The sequence below is a fragment of the Pantherophis guttatus genome, chromosome 4 (genome assembly GCF_059756535.1).
Source record: "Pantherophis guttatus breed Tessera chromosome 4, ASM5975653v1, whole genome shotgun sequence".
In the NCBI taxonomy this organism is placed as follows: Eukaryota; Metazoa; Chordata; class Lepidosauria; order Squamata; family Colubridae; genus Pantherophis; species Pantherophis guttatus.
The window spans coordinates 44,180,540-44,203,265 of record NC_142066.1 but is presented as its reverse complement, the minus strand read 5'-3'; the positions used below and the strand labels follow the sequence as shown (position 1 = coordinate 44,203,265).

The 22,726-nt window shown below is 38.7% G+C and overlaps 1 protein-coding gene across 4 annotated transcripts in view; it reads left to right on the top strand.

The window, feature by feature from the left end:
* Nucleotides 1-22,726, top strand: part of ITGA3 (integrin subunit alpha 3) — an 84,626-nt gene that overhangs the window by 11,837 nt on the left and 50,063 nt on the right. The gene's annotated exons all lie outside the window — the stretch shown is intronic.

Here is a 22,726-nt window from a genome sequence, read left to right as displayed (position 1 = left end):
TTGAATAGTTCGGAGAACCAGCAAATACCACCTCTGGCTGGCCCCAGAGTGGGAAGGGAATGGAGATTTTGCAGTATCCTTCCCCTGACATGCCCACCAAGCGACGCCCACCAAGCCATGCCATGCCCACCAAGCCACGCCCACAGAACCAGTAGTAAAAAAAAATTGAATTTTACCACTGACTTGCAGGTTGCTGGAAAGGAGGCTGCTGGGCTGATTTATCGGTAAAATCAACAATAATGAAGCATTTTTGGCACTTGAAAAGTGTCATGTTTAATAGGACAAGGCTTTGATCAAGTAGGACAGGGGCAGTAACCAAAAGTGAGGTGCCTTCCAACCCCATTTTCATAACAATTTCATTTCTAAAGTTTATGTTTTTGAATTAAACAGCCAAAGCCCGGCTATCACCCAGCCCAAAAGGTTTGTTCCTTTTTGGGTTGGGTGGTAGATCCAAGCACCTGTCCACTAGCAATCAGCACTCAGATTAGCATAAATTAACTCCAAGATTAACATCAGACCAGCAATCAAGTAATCAATACCCCAATAAAGAAACTGCCAAAGAAGCCAACAGCAAACAGCCCAACCACTAACACTGACAGGCAAGCCACTAGAATATGAATTTACAGCAAACTGCACTCCTTACTAGCACTGATTATGTTACTTAGTTTGGGAAATGAAACGTCTTCAAAAAAACAAGCCCAGAGAGCACCAACAGGCAACTCAGGAGCACCAAGAGCTCCTGGTCAATCTAAAATTAATTCAATTGAATTGCTCCTCCTGCCTGTCACCAGGGCAGTCAAGACATGGCTTCCAACTTAGTTTATACTGGTTTTGTGGGTGATCAACATATGTTGAGGAACACTTAATCTTCTTTGGGAGGCTGACAGTAGGTGGGATGATAAAGCAAAGTAGATGCTTACATTACAACACATATCTGAGGCCTGGATTTTCCAGCTTCCCAGATTTAAAGGGATTAGGCAGTTTTCAAATTTAAGATTACATTAATGTACACACTACTGTTTCTACAGCTTTCCTTAACTTTGTTTGGAAGACAGCTTATGATTTATTATGTACCATCAAATCATTGTCCATTCTTAGTGACCACATAGATAGTTTTCCTAGGGCTATAAAAAAATAAAGGTTCTGGAGCAATACGTATGCTGGAGCTTCAGGTTCCTCACCCTACTGTGCAACCTCTTGCCTATGGGGAAGTGCCAAGCAAAGGTCAGGAATTAAAAGATGAACCTGGTCCAGACAATATGTTTACACAGAAACTGAAGTCTAGACATGGCTGCAAAGAGGAAGACTTAATGACCAAAAAATGGGACTTTGTGGCGGCTTTTACATTTATAGTCCATGTACTACTATCTCACGCAGCAATAACAATGCTCAAATTCCTTTAGAAAGCTCTATTCTGGCTCCGTCAAGGAGCCCTTTGCAAAATGTGCTGTCTTTCAGCAAAAAAAACCCCAGTTTATCAGTGTGTTAACATTTCTTGGATGAAGTTTTGGCTTAAAAAGCAAAATAAAAGGAGCAGGTGCTTGCAAAAGCTGCTGCATTTTGACCTGCACTTTTTGGACTGGTGACTTAAAAAGAAACCCAGTAAATGGATGGCTGCTTTGTAGCTGTGATTCCTAGAAAGATAGCTTCAAAAAGAAATGTGTGCCTTCACCTGGTGGCAACTAGATGGGCATTTTAGTACCAAAGAAAGGGAAAGAGCTCTCATCAAAGTATCTTTTCACATCCAGGAGATAACCCTACAGCTGGGTTGCCATGAAGGTTAGACATCTGTCTCCTGAGGTTAAATATGTCAGTTTCCCCTTTTGACATTTTAGCATGGTTTCTCTCAATTTAGGCAAGTTTAAGTTGTGTGGACTTCAACTCCCAGAATTTCTGGCTGGGGAATTTCCCCATCCTACCTGGGGCATTCTGAGAATTGAAGTCCACATATCTTAAAGTTGCCAAGGTTGAGAAATGCTGAAGAATGCTTTGTGAGCTCATAAAAAGATGGAAGTGTATTGTAGGTACACTCACCAAAAGAGTTGTAATGGAAGGTTTGTCCATCCCCCAAACAGCTGCAATTGTGATCATGAAAAGTTATGATTACCAAAATCATCACTTGATTACAAAAATCATCACTTACCAAGACGAATACGATGAGGATTTTCCCTCCTCTGTTCTCCCCAATTCTTCTGGATAACTATCTGCCTGATATCTTTATATATTTTTTCTGGGCAGCTTCCAGCTAAAGGACTGGGCTTCTGGTGTACATCCCCCTTTTATTATTACTATTAAATCCTTAAAATCTCTATATTTCTTTTCATTTCCCCCCTTTTTATTGTACTAGTATAAATCATGATATACAGTAGTATGTTGTTTCAATGCAATGATATTTATATGACATATTTAAAGTATTAACATTCTATTACTCAGTATTTTAAAGTATTGAAAATAAGAGGAAAGAAAATATGGATATTCTATTAATTTTAAAACTAAGATATTAATGTTTCAAGCATTATGATTATTTAGTTTTTTATTCAAAATTAAATGTAACATTGGAAATGAGATGAAGAAAGGATATACATCAAGTTAATTGTTGTATAATAAAAGTTTCAGTCTTAATTTAAATTTTATATTGAAATCTCCATTTTATTGTTACTTGATAAGTATATGTGTATGGTTATATGCAGTGGTGGGATTCAGCCAGTTCGCACCTATTCGGGAGAACCGGTTGTTGGAAGAAATCATATTTTGTTTTTTTTTTCACTTTACAGGGCTAATCCTGTAAGGAAGGCAGGAAGGAAACATTCTGGTGTTTTTTCTAGCCTAATCTTTATTGCCCTGCTTATAGAAACTGCCTCTCTGGTTAACCCTTATTACATTGTAACAGCTAAGGTGCTTCACCCATAAACGTGAGTGATGTTGAATTAGTCATGCCCACACAGTCACATGACCACTGAGCCACACCTACCCAGCTGGTCATTAGGGCAGAGAACCGGTTATTAAATTTTAGGGGAAACAGGGTACAAGTGTAACAAAACTGAGATACTAAACAAGAAAAAAGACAAAAAAGTTGTTATTTTTTAAATTATTAAAATAATCCAAGTATTTGCAAAAAAACAAGAAAACCATAAAAACAGGATGAGAGCCTGGTGGACACAAAGAAAGGTATATATGAGCATGTTGGATTCCTACTGGGCCACATTGACCAGTGGGGGTGGGGTGATGGAAGCCCCGCCATCTCAGCAAACTCAAGGCAACAGGGGAGAAGCTAGATGGAGGACAGTGCCATCCATTTACTCACAGTCCTGCTAAGCTATGTAAGCTTCCATTCTTATCCAGAGGGTATGGAGGGGATTCAATGCACTCCTTTCCTCTGTTTCTGCTTTAATGTCTTCTTCGTCCTTTCCTTCAGTTAGCTTTAGCCAAGCCCAGTTTTTAAGTAGTTAATTGATCGATGGTTCTGTTTCATGTCCATTTCTAATGAGGTCTTTGGTGAGACAGGCCCATGCCTATTTGATTGTTCAAAACTGACATTGACCTTGTTGTAAATCCTTTCGCCCGTCTTTTAAGGCTGAGTAATAGATTTAAGGTGTTGGTTTTTTTCCATTCTGCAACTGTGGTACAAGCTCTTTAGGGAATGCTTCTTGTAATGCTCCTTTTCTTATCTTCGCTAACTAGCAAACTCTTGTTCATAAGCAGTCTGATTCTGGCAAGTATCACCAATTGTTGATCTTGACAGTCTTAATGTTATTTTGCCTTTGGGGAGAACTTTTCTCCTTAATTCTCTTCTGGAACAACCTAGCATAAACCAATCCCGTACCCTTTATTTCAAAGAGAATGAAACCTTTTCTTAAAAAGGATTTTAAAGTGCTTAATTAGATAAGATTGTGTCATTGTTCAGCAACTCTTGCAAGATGTTGCAGCTAGTTTTTGCAAAGCTTATTGTACTTTGACTGGCAAAAATAAATGCTGCTATACTTGTCCTCCTATTGCTCCTGTTTTCTTGGTCCCAACTATGGAAAATTATTTTTTTGAGATGTTCGTTAACTTATTTTTTTTAGTCCAAGTTGCTAAAATTATCATTCCTTATAACTCAATGTTTTATTTGGGAAATTGAAGTTATTGCACACTTGTCCCTTGCTTGTAGTACACTTACAGGAAATACACACAAATGCAGAGTTCTTTATATAAGATGGCAAATATAGCTCTGTGACTTTTTTCAGAACAGGATTAATGGCTTTTATTTGCTAAAGCATTTAGAAAACCAATACAGACAGGCTGTACTAAGAGAATGAGGAGATAACAAGGCTTTCAAGCTTTCTATTTTTTGTGATGCTGTTAAAGAGACATGAAACCCAAGAAGAAGGGAACATGATACATTTTGGCTGGTTTAACCTAGCATGTTTGACAAGCTTAGTTTCTGAGTTAACTGCAGAGTTCAAGAGTGCTTACTCAGATTGTCAGATTGTACATAGCCATGTTGTATAAACATAATTGTGTAATTTATTAGTACTTTGAATATCTTTGTTAAGGAGTGTTAAATTAGACTGTTAAATTAAATTAAAAGAATTAAAAGAAAATTGGATATTTATTTATGCAAATGTTTTTCTGTTCTATTTATTCTCTGATCTCCAGATTGCTTATAGTCTTAAAAACCAAACTAACAAAAATGACCAGTTTGCTGTCTTCATGGTTTGAGGTGACAGTTCTATTTACCAAAGAACCATGAGGGAGTTGGTCAGAAAAGCCCTTTCAGAAGTACTTATATCCAAAAGCATATGACTATATCTCCTAGGAATGGTTTTTGGTAGTACTGTATGGTGGTGGAGTATTGTTGACTAAAGCTTCAGGGAATAGATAGCCTATCACTTCAAAACTGAAATTGGTTAAATTAAGCTTTGAAAGATTGAGTTATAAATTTATAGGCCACTTATTTGGGGGTTTGGGGACTGTGGTATTAAAGAAAGGAAGCTCCACTTTTGGCTTTTAAACCAGTCAGGAAGAATTTTTTCAAGAATCAGTGGATACTGTGCTTAGAAGGGAATGATAAAATTGTATGGAAGTACTTAGCAGAGGCACTAGAGAACATGGAACTCACACAAATATTCTTAATTGTTGAATGCAGTGTTTTAAGCACTTCCTATGCATTTCTGAAATGTTGGATGGTATGATTTTGTAGCTACATAGTCAGAAATGATTAGTTTGAATATTCGTTCTTCAGTCAGTCTCTCTTATATTTTGACATAAGATTTCATTGGGTTCTTATATATTTTTTTCTGTGAGTCTTTGGTTTCCAGTGTCTTTTACACTTCATAACTAATAACTAGCCAGAATATCCGTTCTTCTTTGTTCAGTGTACCATTCTGCTGCATTCTTTTTTTTTAAACAATTCTATGATGTAGCACTACCTTTATACATTGTGAAGTGTGGCAATCTCAGCCCCCCCCCCCCTCCGTGGGTTCACACAGCAGTTTGTGCAGCTCCATCATTGGCATTAGGTCTGTTCAAAGGCCAAATTTTAGTATGTTTCTGAAAGATATCCCAAATCAGAATCCAGGCCTGTTTGGTACATTTACAAATGTTATTAGCTTTTCTCCATCATCTAATTGTAATGCTATTCACCTTTGAATGAACATGAAATGTTCAACTTTCCTGCCTTCCAGTAAACTGTACCTGTTGCCAGTCATTGCCAGCCATCTGATTTCCCCTACAAAATGACAAAGTCTAACAGAATTCATAAAACACGAGGCAGTCTTTGGAGAGTATTGTAGTAAAAGGGAAAACATACTCATAAGTTGGGAATGAGATGAAGGCCACGTCTGAGAGATATGACAGAAGAAAAGATATGCCAGGACATGTTTGGGTTGTGGTTAGAGGCAGGTGTGAACACGGCTTTGATTTATTCATGTTGTCTTAAGTGGGAGTAGTTCAGAAGGCTAGCAATTCCAGATTGCAACTCTAGGAACTAGTGTACTATAATTGATAAGGGTTGGACAGATTAAAACACAAATCTAATTTTCCCTATGAAAGCTCATCTTTGAGCTTTGGTTATTCTCCCTTAGACTAGTCAACATCACAGGTCTGTGGTTGTGGAATTAAGTACAATTGTTTTCTGGGATGGTATGGGCAATTCGACATTTTGAGAACATATTATTCATAAACATGGGTTCTCATAAAAGGGCTGCCACAAAGAGGTTGTTCCCAAAATAGCTCCCTTAATGGGAGCAGCTAGTCAAAAAGCACCCACTTACCAGAAGATAAACTTGTGAGGTTTCTCCATGCCACCTTTAACATGCTGCCACTGCAATTTATTATTTTTCCCTCACAAAAATAAGCTCCAGGCTGCTACATTTGTTACTGTCATTCTGTAGGAATGTCCATATAGACTGCAAAATTTATTTATTTTTATTTATTTATTTTGTCAAGCATGTATTAGATAACAGATATAAGTATAAACATGATTATGAATACATGAAATGGATACGTATAAAAAGGGACATTAGGACAGGGACGGTAGGCACGTTGGTGCACTTATGCACGTCCCTTACACGCTTATGCACGCCCCTTTCACACTTATGCACGCCCCTTACATTAAAAAATCATGTTTTAATAGTTGATTTTAGCCAAATGCTGAAAACCAATAGGAATTTGGCTATCTTGCCACCATATCCTCCAAATTAAGACTCAGTGGATTACCGAAATAATGGCATATTACTGATAGACACTGTTACTCTCAAAATGAAATTAGTCCCTTTGTTTCTTTATGGGAACCACATTACAGGATCTCGTCATAATATAATCTATTTTTCAAAACAAATTCATAAGAATTATTTTGAACTCTCAAAATAGCCTCCAACCTATTAAAACCTAATAGTTGGAGTTTTTAAGTACTGGAATGTAATAAAATCCCTTTTGGATTTCTGATTACCCCAGCTTTGTTTATCGAAGCAAATCAAATATATTTCCAATGAAACATCCTTATGGGTTCACAATGGGAGGGGGGCGGGCTTTATATGTGTCTGTCAATATTTTCCAGGATTTTTTGTTTCTGGGGATATTTTGATAGTTGCATAGATTTTTAAGTATAATACATTCAATATCTCTGCAAAGATTGATATAAGATTTATAGACCAAGAGCAATTTTGATCTTAGCAACTGATTTATGTTTAGTTACTAACCAGAAAGATGCCCTTGGTGTGTGATAATAAAAAGCTAGATGAAAGTGTGCAATATTTGAAGTATTACGTACCTTCTAATCAGCACTAACAAGATTATGGCTTCAATAAACAGTAACTGCTGAACGTCCTAAAAATCTTGCACACCCAATAACTTTGCTGCTGCTGGATGGCTTAGAGAATATCTTTCACTTTTGCCTTTGGTGGAGAGTAATTAGTGCTCTCTGAATTTGGTTGTTTGCTTGGAGACATTTCATTATCCAACTAGGTAAATATCATCAGAGTTGGGTAATGGAATGTCTGTAAACACACAAGGACTCCACCGTTCCACCTGAACTACATACATTCTCTTCTGTTGGATTACCTTCAGGATCTAGGTTATTCTGATGCACTTAGTATAGTTACACAGAACATCTTCAGAGAGTGAAAATATTCTGGCTCAATTCCAATAAAATTAAATTGTTACTGAAAACACAAAAGACGATTGTTCTACAGGGATTGACAGTTTTGTTCAAGCTGCAACTGAATTTAGCAATACTTCCTCTAAAACTCTGTTTCATAGAGGTGATTTTGTTATCATGTTTTTCCTATTTCTTTTAATGGCTACTTTCCTGATAGTATGTAAGGTTAAACTTTGTCCCTTAATGAATGTTTATTGTTTTATGACTCAGCCTATAACTATACATTATGTTATAACCTGGAGGCTAGAACAATAAAATTGTTAGTATCTCCTTAACATCTCCAGAGGCATTTTTGGAAATAAAGTTGATGCTAGATCCTGATGCCTTACCTTGCAGCATGCCAGCTTCCCATTTCTTTATATATGATTAAAAGAATCTATTAATAAATTTAAAGCTACGAGAGGCAAAACGCCAAAGGCTATGCTCAGGTCCACGATACCTGCTTCTGTAATTCATAATGAATGTGCCTAGAACTGTAGCCTCGATATTCACTTACATCATTACGTGGGGTTGCAAATCTTCAATACTCAGCAGTTCAAAATGTTCTAGAAAAAAGGTTTGCATCTAGTATTCAAGAAAAAGGTTAATATGAAAACTACTTAATACCCCTCCAAAGGCTTTTGTTTAGTTCAGATTCTTTCCCTATAAATTTTCATCTTCCTAAATCTCCACTCATCTTGTACAGTCAAATATTTGGGACAATGTTGTTTAGATTAGCTTACTTATATGACATTTTGCATTTTTGGAATGTATCTGGAACAGCTCACAGTAAACATGAAATTACAGTATCCTATTTGAAAATAATTCAGTTTAACAGTACATGACAAAGCATCAAAGAAATGTCAACAAAATAACTATTTTGAAAAATATATCTTGCAATAGCCTTTATTTACAATGAAATGATATAAATTCATATTTTTTAAGACAAAGAACTTAGAGCAGCAGTCCAGGATTTCTTGCAGCCCTGTTTAGAGATGCCAGGCCTGAAAGCTAGAACCACGTACGTGCAAAGCATGTTTTCTGCTCCTGAGTTTAAGTCTTTCCTGGTTGTTTTATTTATGATAATTTGTTACATTGGAGCATGTCTCTTGCTTAAAATAAGTACCCGGACATAAATGGTTTTAGTGTCGAGCCCACTGGAGAACTGCACTTGTGTACTTTGGCAAGGCTTAGTGACTGCACTTGAGCATTTTAACCTGAGATGTGCTTGGATTTCTGACTTTTATATTCTCTTCTCATACAGTCCATTCTTTTTTTCTTTGTTGTCCAGTAAAGACTCTCAGCATGTGAAGACATCTTCAAACAACAATTTTTCTTTTCTTTTCTTTTTATCTGAACAAGTGTTGGAACAAGTTAAAAACAGTATTTTGTAAAGCCTGTTCTAAAGGAGTTGAATAGATATTCTATTAAAAAAAAGTAATTGCTTATCTGGTCACCTGCAGCAGAGAATTTATAGCTAAAGACAAATGCCTATTATTTTCTGAAAAATGAAATTGTTGGAAGAAATATCCATCTGGGTACAGTTCCAAGTGGGGAGAAAGACACTGGAAACATGGTGGCTGATTGGAAAGAGGGTTTTTAATGGTGGACAGGACCACATAGGCAAAAAGGGCAGAGATGCTAAGAGTGCTTGGGTTTTATGTTGGGCTTTGACTTTGAGCTTGTGTTCTGATTGATTGTCAGACTCCCATGAGGCCATATAGGGGTAACCTTATAGATTGACTTTGTCCCAGGCTTGGTTGGGCCTTGTTGGGTGATGATGTAATGAAGGGACTTTGGGCAATTCCTACTATGGCTTTGTCTGAAGGAGGTAGATCTTTGTTATGTAGAATAGACTGGCCCAAGCCTTAATGTCCCATTGACAAAGTGGGGGGGCTGAGTTTCTGCCTCCCTTTTAGGGGAAATATTCTGCCCTTTTAATATTTCTTAAAATATTTCATTTTTCTAGGAGAGGGGTGGGTGCTAACTTCCTACAATATCATGAAACTGGTGAAGTAGTTCTTTGGGCCAAATTACAGACATAAGTGGCATGAGTGCCTCTTCTGTTGGCTTGTAATATTAACCCAACAAATATTTTAAATTCTTCTATCCTGTGTCCAATAATGGATCATCAAAAGTGTTTAAATTTCTTATAAAAGCATTTGGGGGTGGGTGAGAAGTTGGTAATTAACTGCTAAGGGATCTGCATAACTACATTTGATCAGAGTTATAACAATTATCTTTAATGTCATCTGTATACAATATAAGTAGGAGATATCTATTCCCAGTTCGGGAACAAAATAAATCTATAGGTTTTAACCATAGGATAAGAGAATTAATATAAATATTAAGCAGAATGGCTGATAACTTTGGCTGATGTCCCTGAATGTCAAAATAAATTTGGACTGATGACTTGCAAAATTACATCAAATCGACAGTGAAGACCTTTGTATAAGTTATAAAGAAGGGAGTAGAAGGTATTTATCAGTTGAGATGTTGCCCAGTTCCAGGGGTGTTAAACTGGCGGCCTGCAGGCTGGATGCATCACGCAAGGCCACGCCCACCCCAGCTTTGCAAATGGGAAAAATGTGAAATGTCACATGATGCCAACATGACGTGGCGAGTTTGACCATAGTAAGTTGCATGACATAGAATCCAGTGCCGCTTTAAGAGTCAATAGAAATGGTAAAGAGTTGGTGGTTGCCTCTAAACTCCTGTTTCTCAGTAATCCAGACAGTGATTCAAGCTATTATTCGTTGATTATTTCTAAGACAATTAATCAGAGATATTTAATGTCAGAATCTTTCAGTATTTCCAGCTGTTATATATTAGATGATTGGGAGAAGGGAGAATTACATTTCCCCAGCCATTTGTTGGAGCAACATATCATTTTCTGTAGCATTCACAATGGTATTGGTGGAGATAATAGGATTCATCACAACAATGATATAATGACTATGCAAACTATGCAGTTTGGAAGATCTTCTTGTGCTGAAGAGACTGGAAAGCTTATCTTTAGTGTCGCTTCTACTTTTCTAATCCTGAGATTTATTCCATAGTTGTTTTCATTTTGTTTCCTTGCCCTTGCCCTGAACTGTGAGTGGTCCTGATGGACTAGAAAAATAAAACTTATATAGGCACAAGTTACTGGGGGAAAATAGCTTCACAAGGAATGAGGCCAGTGTCCCGATGCCAGGATTCCATAACAGTTAATTTTAGCAGAAGCTTGAGAAAAAAAGGAAGTGATAACTAATATTTTATGCTCCAAAGCTGGCATGGGCTGGAAACTTTAATATCTCTTTGGAATTCTGAATAGAAAAAAAATACCTGTCTTAAAAAAAAAAACACAAAACCTTAGTTGGGAGAGGATATTCTGAAGAGTTCTCTTTTCTTGCTGAACACTCTGAAATTTTCTTTTCAATCAACTTGACCTGAAACCTGAAGCTTGGATTTAGCAAAATCCTCTTAATTAGCGGGTAGACGAACTGAGCCTGTACACAGCTTGAAAAACAACTAAATAAAATGTTTTTTTTAAATCACGTTCAAGTGTTTGAAAGCTTTTTTAATTGCCATTAGGTCTTTGGAGATTCAAAACTTAGCTAATACAAAGGTCGTGTTGTGAGTTCTGATTTAGAAAAACCCATCTTGCTAGAAATTTTGCCAGGCAAATCTCTTGCAATTCTGAAAAAGGATAAAATTAGCGTGGGAATGGAAAGTGAATCTTCAAAGTACGACAGCTGGGCAGGGTAATGGGATTAATTATTCCCCAATGTATATTTGTAGCCCCAATGCATCCAGAGGGCAGAAAGTTAGATATAGCTGCCTTATTGTATTCTTAAATTAACCCTGCTATCATCTAGATTGTTTCTTTGGAAACCTAACCTGAATAGCCTCAAAAGGTTCACTTTTAAATAGGTTTCAAATATATAATTTCAATAGATGACAATACTAAATATTCAAAAATGACTAATAACCAATCCTGATAATGATGGATTCTTTTTTATTTGCTTATAAAGAAGTGCAATCTTTAGAGCAGGGGTGTCAAACTCAAGGTCCTGGGGCCAGATCCGGCCCACGGGGTATTTAGATCTGGTCCACGGCGCTGCCCTAGAAAGAGCAGAGGACTGGCCCACAGTGCCTTTGTCAGTGAGAATGAAGCTCGGGAGGGCCACTCGTGTTCCTCCCAGGCTCCGTTTTCACTGGCAGAGGACAGCAGGAGGCCATTGCAGCTGGAAACTGAGCTTGGGAGCCTGTTTTTGCTGGCAGAGCGCTCGGGCCACAACAGACACCCCCCCCCGCACAAGTGATGTCAAGCTGGCCGTGCCCACCCCAGCCCCGAGGTCAAACACAACCCTGATGCGGCCCTCAGTGAAATCAGATTTGACACTCCTGCTTTAGAGGGTCTACACTAGAGTTTCTAGGGTTATTACAACTTTTCTTAACTGTTTTAAATGCTTTTTCCCTATCCATTTCTATCTCTTGCCAGAAATAAAACAAAAAAGCTGGCTGAGGGGGTTAGGTAGATTTTGGGGAGCGGCTGATGTTAAACCCTCCCCAAAGATAATCCTATAGCAAGGAATTATCTGAATAATGTCTCAGGACCAGATTGCAAAAATTTCAGGGAGAAAATAAATAATAAAGTCAAAGTTAAACTATGTAGACATCAGTTGGAAAATTAAATCAGCTGAGAGTGCAAAGCCGTCCCCCCAATCCTCATTGATCTCTAAAGTTCCTCCCAGCCTGTACTTTTTATGATTTAAAATCCAATCTGTAGCTTATAAGTGAATAAAATTAACAAAGAGAAATGCCTATTTATGATGAACAGTTTTCAAGTATAAGATGGAGAAGAACCAGGTAATAGTTTAAAATAGAAATACTGTGCCATAATTTTTTTTGGGGTGGGGGAGGGAACGGAACTTTAGCCAATGACTACATATGTTAAAGGTTGACTGATTAATCACAAATGTTTGCCTACATGTTCCTGTTCTTGCGGAAGTTCCTTGCTTCTAACTTAGTATATAGGCAGCTGTGATTTGCATGTCTGTAAAACACACATACAAACTAGTCGTTTTGTGGATTATCCCATCCTGAGTACAACAGGAGAGTTAAAAGTGTAGTCTTTGGGATTGTCTAGCAGCTTGTTCATATGTTCTAAGCCACATCTCTGTTCATTTGAATATGTGAGCTGCATGTAAACCAATAAGACCAGAGTGCCAGGTTACGTTAGAACCTTTGAACCTATTTCTTCATAAGGCTGAACTTTGGAAAACCGGTTTCTTTTATGAAGAGGGAGGGAAACATTGATATCTTATTTTAAGATGGAAAAAGATGAAAACGTGTTGCCTTTTTTATTGGGAGGTAGTAAAATTGGACTGTTCTTGTCCATGTCCTTTAGAGGGGATTTTTTTTTTTTTGGTCTTCTTTATTTTCCAGCAGGAGGAAGAACTAAGCCACCGTGCTATGTTTTCTATTTTTGTTTAATTGATATGCAGGGTTAAGAAGCATGGATATATGGCTTTTCCCCTTTCCTGCTCTGCACATGCCATTCAGATTTGTTAGTTTAATTTCTAAATTTCTTTCTTCTTTCTTTGGTCTGGAAGAAAAGCATTCTAATGCCCAAGCAGATTCTTACTCAAGCTGGAGGCAGACCAGCCTCAGAGTGAATGAGATAAGGCAGGGGTCAACAACCTGTGGCTCTGGAGCTCTTTGAGTCTCTGCTGTGGCCCCCTGTCAGGTGATCCCACCACTGGCTTGCCCCGCCCCTAACCCTCCCCTCACAGCCACTCCGTGCCTGGCCTGAGAAGGTAAGGGTGACGGTGGGGGATGGAGAAGCGGCAGTGGCAGTGACAGTGAGATACAGAGAAAGCGGGAGAGAGAGAGACATAGAGAGATACAGAGAGGGAGGGAGGGATGGGAGAGAGAGATGTGAAAAGGATTTTGTGGTTCCCGGTGTTTTTTAACAACTGGTTCTCTGCCCTAATGACTGGCTGGATAGGCATGGCTAGGGGGGGTTCATGTGACTGGTGGAAGGTTGCAGACCCCGGGATAAGGCATTTGTTCAGAATTTGGCACCTGGAGGTCCATCTTGATGAAGCTCCTTTGCTGGGTTTACACTTTGCTTTAGTCCTATAAATGCACCTCCCTTCATACTGGGAAGGAATTGCTCAGAGAAATTATGCTTCAGGCTTCCTCAATCTAGGATCGTTTCTGTCATTAGCAAACATCTGCCCAGCACTGAGTTAGGAAAAGCTTGCACAACTACATTTTGATACTTCTGCATGATTTTTAGTAATAAATAAAAGTTCACCTAAATTAGAAAAATAAGGAGTCTTGTTTCTGTCAATGTTTCTCCTTATTAAAATAGTTTATGCCTGTGTTTTTCCCCCCCAAGGAGTTCCAAGTGGCATAGTTTTGGGGGATAGAGAGGAGATCATCAAAGAAATTCTCTGGTTAGGTTTAGGTTGAATGTGGTTGACTGGAGTCTTCAATGAGATTAGCACCTGAACTGAGTTTGAATCCATCTCCACCCCCCCCCCTGCACACACACACACAGTTGATAGCTGATTTTCCAATCTCTATCTCATATAGGATGAGCAAATAAACCAGATTCAAAAGTAATTTATTTATATGATTCCCTGCTAGGTGACCCTGAAAGCTGTGCGAAGTTGGATTAAGACTTTCTTGTCCTCTCCCATCTTTAAATTCCCCATCAGTTCATTGTTGGGCCTGGTTCCTATACTCTCTTTTCTCTGAACTTCTTTCAGGATCATAAACATTGGTTATTTCCAGTGGTGGGATTCTACCGGTTCAGGTGAACCAGTATCTCCGAGGATCAGCTGGGAGCGAACCGGTTCACCCAGGGATGGGTTCTTCCTATGTTTACTATCGGTTTGCAACGGGGCTGCGCCCGCGTGCTTGCTTCGCTCTCTCTCTTGTGTGCTCTTTTGCGCATGCGCAGAAGCATTTTGATGACATCGGGGTCAGTGGGCAGTGCCTCCCACCGGTTTTACTACCGGTTCTATAGAATTGGTCCGAACTGGGGGCAATCCACCACTGGGGCCCATCCACCTGCGCTATTTTTCTACCTTTATCTCCTCAGCTGATTCACACAGCAGAGCAGATTGCTGCGCGAATCAGCTGTGTCACTTCTCCAAAGAAACCCAGAAGTGAAGATTTGTTCAAACTGCGCATGAGTTCACAGCGCACATTAGGCGCGTGCGAAGCACACAATCACTGAACCAGTTGTTAAGCCGGGAGGATCCCACCACTGGTTATTTCCCAGATAAGTTTAAAATGTGGAAAAACGAAGTAGAGCTCTTTGAGGAGCCCAGGCATTCAGTATGATGGATTTTACATCTCCTAACATCAAAAAGCAACAAAGGACTAAAAGTGCCCAGTTATAGGGCAGGAGTCTGCAGCTCTCTTATATTTTGCAATCACCATTACCCACTGTTTTGAAAAATAGGAAGAAGAAGCTACAGCACAATAAGCACACCGTGTTACACTTAACAGTCCATGATAATGCATCTAGCTGGGATAAGGGCAAGCCCTTGGGTAACAGTTCAAATTTTGAATCTCTTTTAGGAGACAAAGAGCTCTATAATCTTTATCTATGTGGTGATCTTTTTCTCTAATGGAATAGGCTTAGACTTACTGTATACCTAAATAATTTTATATTTATTGTTTTAATACTTTTCCTGAACTTTAAATTGCTTGTTTTAATGGCTTTTTTGTTTAATTAATTGCTAGCTTTTTGAAAATAGAATTTTTTGTTTGGACTATATGATTTCTTTCTAATCCAAATTGAATTTTTTTTTAAAAAAAAACTGTGAACAGATTTTAGATGGTGCAAGTTTGATACATTATGGTTGGTTGCACAGTCAGCCAGACGTGTAGACTGGACTGGGCATTTTTATCCAGCTATTGAGTTTTTCCCAAGGACCTAGAATAGATGGATATTGTTTGATGATATTAAAGGTATCGTTGCAAAATATAAGCTATTCCAAATAAAACTATATTTTGCTATTGACTGTGAGTTTGTCAATGCCAATGGTATTCAAGTGGTGCTCCAGATATTGGATTGCATTCAAAGTGTCTATTACTAATTGGTACTATCTTTGCTTTCTTTTGCTACAGTTTTTCTCTTCCTATATGCAGGTCTTTGTATTTTGAGATTTTCTCCAGGTCTTTCTTTTCTCTTCTGCTGTCTCCAATTATTGCAATGTCCACTACCCAAACTTTTTTTATCTTTCTTGTGGACAGTTGTTAAGTCTGGGGTGCTCGGTGGCATGTGTTTGTCTGTTTGAATTCTAAAGTCCCACAGCATTTTAGTTTCTTCATTTTCAATTGGTTTGTCTGTTTTATGATCCCACCATTTCTTGCTTGTAGATAAGTAGTATTTCTTGCAGATATTCCAATGCACCACTATTGCTATTTTGTGACACTGTTGTTCAGACTTTTTGCAGCAGCTTCTGTTTTTTTAAGCTTTTTTTTTTTTAAGAGGCAGCATTTTCTATCTGTTGCTATCTTCTCAATTCTGATTTTTCATCCATTTGTCCTTAAGGATTGATCTTGTGCAGCTAGAATTAGCTCCTCTGTCTCTTTCTTTAAGTTTCCTTTTCCTTTCCTTTGTTGGAGAACTTTCTTTTAGAGAAAGTCATGGGGGCAGCCATCATATTTATCTTGCAAGGATTAAGGTGGCTTTTAAGGAGGAATTGTTCTCAACAAACTCTACACCCCCCCACCCCCTGTTTCTCCTGTTGTTTTCTTGCACTAGGTAGGTGCAAAAATATTTTTTCAAAGCAAACCTTCTCCGGGACACAGAATGGAGGTTACAATGTACAATTGCCGGTACAATGGAGGTTAAAAGCAAAAACCACTCTGCTTCTGTCATTCACACTTCCCCACCCTTCATCTTTTGCCATATAAAGGATTGGTCTTATGTCATACTGCCCCACACTCAGAGCTATTGTGCTTTATCCAATGACTTCCTTGTCATACCAGCTGAACTTCCTTGAGCCTTGTCATCTGTTAGATTTATTATGAACAGAAAGCTGGGCTACCACATATATTATAGAGTCCAAAGTAGCATCTAGTTCTGGCTTCATCTAGAGAGAAGATTGGGTAGCTAGTTAAAACCAGCTTTGAAAGGTGAGCAAAATATGCTTCCCTGCTTTTCAACAATACTCATTTATTTGCTTGATGTGGTACAAATGGGTTAGCTTGAAAATCTGGGTTTGTTCTTTCCCTCAGCTGAATTCTTTATTGGGCCACTTTGTTTATGTTTTGGTTCTGTAAAGTTAAATATGGGAAGGAAACATAGAAGGAAGGAAACCATTTCCATTCCCACTCTCCCTCCCCTCTGCCCCACCTCCCAGTGATGCTTCCTGAGACTTAGTTCACACATTGTGTTTAGTCATAATAAAGTGAGATTGTTTTTAGCTTGGCATAATGTGTGAAGCCAACCATTTAGTTTACAGATCTTGGTTTATGGCTTTGTGCAGTTTATGAATCTATGATTCACAATATATGAAATGGACTTCTTAAACAAACTTTGATTTAACACTGTTTGCTAAATGATTTAATTTGATTCAGCACTGTTTGCTATGGTGGATATGAATGCTACACTTCTGTTTAATAATTGTTGCATATATAGTAAGTGTTGCCATTCTCTTGCCCTGGTGTTTATTTATCATGTCCAAATTTCTGATGTAATTGTATCCCCCACCCCAGAGGTAGGATTCACTTACCTTCCCTACCCATTTGCAAACATGAGCACACGCACCACCTCTGTGCATTCACACTGCCTTCTACGCATGCACGGCAGTTGCACATTACATCCGGGCAGGTGGGCAGACCCTCCTGCAGTTGCCGCTACCGATATGGAGAGAACCGGCTGAATCCCACCACCGCCTCCCCCCCATTCCTTCTTAGGCATATACATACATTGGGCTGGATATAAGAAACAAAATTTCTAAGTGCTTGGCAGGAATAGAGGAAGTTAATCTTCATAAATGTTCTATTCTATTCACTCACTGGTACTGGATTAATCAGAGCAGAATTAAATCATGGCTTCTCATTCTTCCTTTCCATGTCTACTGTTGGGAAAGGAAGCTGAACTGCACTCAGCAACTTTGCAGGCATCCCCAAAGCAAGTTTCCTCCTGTGACTCAGGTTTATCTTCCCAGGAAGAGAAATGTTTTCCACCAAAGTCATCTTACTCCAGAACAAAGCTAGGATGTTTGCGGGCATCATCATTTATGAATCATGGAGATGGTATCTTCACACTCACCATGATCTAGTTTAATCAAGAGATCTGGTTAATGGTTTCTGAATCCTGTGATTATGTTGTCTTTTCTTCCTAGAGCTTGGGCTATTCAGTTTTCTATACCTTGACAACAAGAATGCCATATCTACTTTCTAACTTGATGAATCAAGCAATATGCCCATGTTCCAATTGAAATAAATCTTAGTTCCCACCTTGCTCTTTGTAGTTCCTAGTCCTTAAGTTGTATCAGTTCATATTATATAGCCCATCTTTTGATCTTGCGGGCCAGCAGACCTGGGTAAGGAGTCCATATGATAATATAGGCACTTAATTGTTTGAGAGATGTTTCCAGGGTTGTAGAAGAATCTGCAGGATCATATCTTCTTAAGAGGAATGGAACAATCACCCCAGACAGTTGATTTTAATGAAAGAGTAGTAGCTCGTTGTTACCTCTTTAATCCTGATTGCATTTTTATTGCTGAAATAGAGAGTGTTTCAGGGGTCTACTTACCTTTACTACCGGTTCGCAACGGGGCCGTGTGTGCTTGCTTGCTTCGCTCACTCATGCACTTCTGCGCATGCATAGAAGCTTCCTGATGACGTCAGGGTCGGTGGGCAGAGCCTCCTGCTGGTTTTACTACCAGTTCTATAGAACCGGTCTGAACCAGGGGCAACCCATCAGTGGAGTGTTTGTTGGGTTTTCTTCATCTGGTGCTAAAACAACTTGTGGCTTGGGCACAGGTTTAGATGAAGAGAAAAGATGGATCTCAGTGGAAAAGCACATGCCTGGGTTCAATTGTTGGCATCACCAAGCGTGGGTAGGGAAAGGTATTTGGGCTCATCCACTGCACTGAGCTGTAATTTGTAAGGTGTGTTAGTTTAGTGTAGCCAGTTGCGCTTTGTAATTCACTCTTCCTGCTTTGTGCCTTTGTTACCCCAGCTAGCATAGACCATCAGGTGGATGGTTTGATTCTGAGTTCTGCTGGATTGATGAAATGTGTCACGTACAAGGGAGCAACAGGAACTGCTCTGAATCTGGGACAGAAAAGTGGTTGGAAAGGCAACATTTGCCCTTCTTCCTCCATTCTGATATCTCTTATCTTTTTAGTTTTTAATATTACCTTTTTTTTTTTTTTTTTTTTGGCCATCCTGCAGTTTGAGGCATTGCAGTCTTGCCTGGTTAGGTGAGGCCTGCTGAAGCATGTAGAACCTGAGTCGGAACAGGAAATAACTGTAGAAGATTTTGATGAGGATATAATTATGAAGCCAGTACAAAGTCAATGACGCTGTTTGCTGCCTCCTTTATTATTGGAACATAGGCTGATCTGGTTCCATGGCTCTCCCCTAATGATTCCAACTTGTGACGATCGAAGCAGCCAAGAACTTGAACAATTTAGAAATTGAAAGTGAAACAGAATGCTTCCAGGAAAAGGTGGAGCTTGAAGAGGTGACAAAACCTCAATATCACTGGCAGGAAGAGCTGGCCCCTACCCCAACAGCAAAAAGGCAAATTACAGGGATGAAGAACTTGATCCTATTTCCCCAAGGTAGGAAGTTGTGCAAAGGATGCCTCAGAGTGAGAGGAGCCCTGGGAGGCCCAGTGCAGACCAAATATGTGCTGAGACGTGCTGCAAAGCAGGCCTGATACCTTGTGCGCCTCTTAAAGGCCCATACTGTTGTTTTACAACTGCATAGTCAGGATTGTGATTATTAAAAGAGGTAATTTCACTATTTAACGACCCAATGTCTAATAACCATAATTCCAGGCTCAATTGTGGTTATAAGTGGAAAACTACCTGTACAAAGTTTATCAGTGGAAACCACATGGCCTCCAAGAAAATGAATGGTCCCTTGCTTTCCTGGTATAGGTAAAGAAGCAAAGAGGATTATCAGTCTGGGGAGTTTGGGAAGCACAATTATGCCATCATGTGTGGCCACATGTGGAGGATAGATTGTGATCCAGACAGGAATTGTTTCTAGCTGGAATATGTACTGTATAGGAGTCCATCCATCAGTTTAAGACTGTAGCATGGAAAAGACTGGAACTTTGTTAGGGCTGAAATAGAAATAGCATTCTGTGAGTGATTCTGTAGTTGTTTGCCAGATATTGATAGAGGCAGTTATAGAGATAGATAAGTTTAAGTCATGACAGATAGATACCAATCTCAGTAGCTAGCTATTGGATCCTCAGTGATTCTCTGTTCAGCTGCTGCTTTTGAACTCCAAATCCACGTGTAGCTATTCTGTCCTTATCATGCTCTTATCTTGGATAAGGCTGCCACCATTGTATAATTTATAGAAACCTATTTGGCCCAAAGACGGTGATTCCCTTTTCAGAAATATGCCCCACACTCAGTATGCCATGTAGTATGGCCACATAACACCTCTGCTTCATAAATTATATTGCTTGCCAGTTTGCTTCCACATAAAATTCAATACCCAGTTTGTTACCTATAAAATTCTACTTGGTATAGGGCAGGGTTGAAATGCTCCTGGTTTGGTCTGGTTTGCCCAAATTGGTAGTAAAAAAATGTAAAAAAAAAAAAAAGTTCCGATGATCAGGTGAGTGACGCGCGATTTGTCGTAACTTTTTTTTAAAAACTTTTTAGGCATTTTTTTACTACCGATTCTCTGGAACCGGTAGTAAAAATGCTTTTAAAAAGTAAAAAAAAAAGGCTCCGAAGATCACACGCCACAGCTGATCACCACCCCCACACATGCTGTTCTACTTACCCCATGCCTCCTTTTGATCTGCACTGTGCGTGCATGTGCGCGCACCTCGCATTTGGTGCGTGGTGTGCACTGCGCATGCACAGCCAGCGAACCGGTAGAAAACCAGTTCAGATTTCACCACTGCTATAGGGCCAGATTATTTGTGGAGCCACCTATCTCCCAAAACATCTGCCTCTGCCAATGCAGTCTGGAGTACTCTGATTTCCTATGATTAAAGATTGTCATTTATCAGGACCCCAGAAGCTCACCTTCTCTGTAGCAACATCTGCCCTCCGGAATGAAGCTCCCCTGAGATCTGGGTGGCCTCTACTTTGCTGTTGTTTAGAAAGGCCTTGAAGATCTGTTTTTGTTTTCGTTTTTTTGCCCAGGTCTTTGATAAGGGAGAATGAACAAGCTTTACTTTGTCCTTATCCAAGTTATCATTTTTGCCATATTTTATTTATTTATCCTTTGATGTGGTGGTTAAGGTGTTGGCCTAGAGATGAAGAGACTAGGAACTATATATATAGAAAATAAAGGCGGGATAAAAAAAATCAATTAAATAAATATTCAGTTTTAAATGTAATGCTATGCTTGGTTGCATAGTCAACAGATTTAGATTGGATCTGCATTTTTATTTGCTTATTGAGTCCTTCACAAAGATCTGGATAGGCAGATGTTGGTTAATGGTATTAAAGGTACGTCACAAGATGTAAGTTGTCATTATGGTTGGTTGCACAGTTAGCCAGATGTTTTTGTCCATCCGTTGATTATTACAGTGCTGTGAGGGTAATCTACAGTTAGATTCACAGTTTAAGATTGGGGAAAATGTAATCATTCAAGTCCTAACAAAAATCCTAACATTTATTAAGGTGGCATCTAAGAATAGGGCAATCCGAAGCAGGATATTTATTGTAAAAATAGGGTATTCAGATCTGATAAATTCAGTATTTCCAGATATCAAGGATTCATTGCAAGGTCTCCAATCACAGTTAGTATAATAATTGATTTCTTTTTCCAGAAGTATTCAATCTGTAAGTCCTGTATTTGATCATTTTTCCATTGTTATTCCTCAGTCATAGCATTATATAGAATAGCATCATCAATGAACCAATCTTTCTTCTTTTCATAACCTGTCATATCATGCAGGTTTTGAGCCTGTCTGTTTGGATCTTCTTATTGTTTTAAAATCATTGTTATGGTATTTGGGCAGATCACAATTAAACCAAGGAAAACACAATAACGAGTTTAAAATAAGAAGAGTCCTTGAGAATCAGGTAGTATACACATTTGATTGAAAAATACATATACATTCACACACATATAAGATAAACATGCACACATGCTACAAAATTCTTGAGTTTTTCCAAGTCTTTTAATAATCATTGCTTATTCACGGGTTTTCTTATTTTGTAAAGCTTTGGAGAATGTAGAGATTTTTGGCTTTCGGGAGTTTGACCTAAAAATCTCTTTGTTTTGGATTGGGCCGTTTTAGTATTTTTCTATCATGCTTCCTTTCACTCTATCCCTTCCTTTCTTGAATAGACACACACATTTCCATGATTTTTGTTCTTGATGTTTTATTTTACACTATGTTATCTGCCATGGTTAGCTGTTTTGGCATATTTGTACTTGTTTCTGTCTAACATAATATAGAAACTTTGCCCACAGTGTTGAAAAAATACAGCTGTGTTTTCTGGAATGCAAGGGAATATGCATTCCAGCTACTTTTGTACTTAGATGAAAGTCATATTTTGTTAATACAGAAGAAGCTACATACAGAAACAAACCTTGGTGTGCTGGCAGCCCATCAAATGTGTTGATATTATAATCCTCAGAATTTCACAGCTGGGGTGCCAGTTAGGATTTTAGATTTTAAGCCCCAATACAGTTGGAAGGCCATAATTTAGAGAAAATGGTCTAGGCTGATTTTGGGTATGTCTGATCAAGTATGAAATCAGATTAAGTGCTAAATTAGAAGAATTTGTGTTTTGGAAACTCAGATAGTAGTGCCCAATATTATGTGTGGTTAGCCAAGGTTTTTCATGAAATACTTAGTATAGGTCATGTCTATCCTTGGTTTGTTATAGACTACTTAACCATGATGGTGGATACAGGAGATTAACTGG